We start from the raw sequence: 1,330 nt of genomic DNA, 5'->3' as shown, positions 1-1,330 counted from the left end.
GGCTGCATCACCTTTTGAAATACTTGACATGAAAAAGAGTTCAAGTGGATTCAAAATTTATTCTCATTATCCTTCAAATTTCAGCACTATATTTGTCAATCAAGGAAAAAGAGCTACAAATTTTTACAATTTCAACAGTTGTTAAAAAATATACATATATATGTGTGCACGCGCGCACACACACACACACACACACACACACACACACACACAGTTTTATGTCAGCTTGGCCTTCATGGGCAAAGTTACAGTGGTAATTATCAGGAATGCACATACTCCATGCTCTCGTTTACTATTTTTGATGAGGAAACATGTCATGGCTTCAAGTACAAAGTCAGATAGAAATAAGTTTGATTCATGGCATCAAGCTGAAATTTCTCCTTAAAGGATTTTTCAAAATTATTTGGAAGTTTGCTGTGTATATTTATTCTATTTATATCACATAAAGAAGTATAAAAACATGTTCTCACCATGGCCTGTATATATTAATACATCACCAAATCACACCCACGTTTTTCTAGCACAATACCCAAACGTTATTTTTTCCCCAGTGTGTTGACATGAAAAACACTGGGGTGTGCGCCTGAAAAGCCCTTTGAAATATTCAGTTTTTCTCTTTTTCTGCAGGCAGGTCAAGTGAGTAGGTGGACAGCAAACAGTGTGCTATGTAAGGACCAGCTTGGGCCAAAGCAAAGCAGCAAGAGAGGAACGGTGCACCCCAAACAAGAAGACTGGAAAAGAGGACTTTCTTTTTAAATCGTTGAGGGCATGGAGCTTAATTTTACAGGGCTGGAAGGAAAGGATCAACAGGTGAAAATTAACCCTCGCAAAACTAAAATAAATATTTGTAATTTATTTCTACCATTTAATCTGTCAAATATGAAAAGTGATGCAACAAGCCCGAAAGGCATGCCCAGCAAGGCCAGGAGGAATTTAAGAGAGAAGCCAGGTATTCTGGCTGCCTGGCCACTGCCTTTATCCACCAGTCTGAACCTTCCTTTCAGATCATCTTCTCAAATTATCCATAAGAGATTTATCCACATACTCAATAAGAAAAATATTTCTAATTATATCCAACCATTCTTAACATGAATGAGAATTATGCGGGGACACAAGATTGCCAAGACTTTTTTGCCAAACAATTCCTTTTGACTTAAGAAAGAAGAGGCAGCTGCATTGTTTCCATAGCTATCCATATAAAAGAGCCCTTGGAATGAGGCTGACTCGTCCTGCTTTAAAAAGCTCCAAGGTAAGTGGGAACAAGGACCAGACTCTCCAGAGGGACGCTCGCCGCACCAGCCCGTGTCGGCTGCAGCTGCCGCCTGGGGTG

Source organism: Budorcas taxicolor, chromosome 19 (assembly GCF_023091745.1).
Source record: "Budorcas taxicolor isolate Tak-1 chromosome 19, Takin1.1, whole genome shotgun sequence".
Classification (NCBI taxonomy): Eukaryota; Metazoa; Chordata; class Mammalia; order Artiodactyla; family Bovidae; genus Budorcas; species Budorcas taxicolor.
Note: the sequence above shows the minus strand (reverse complement) of the source record.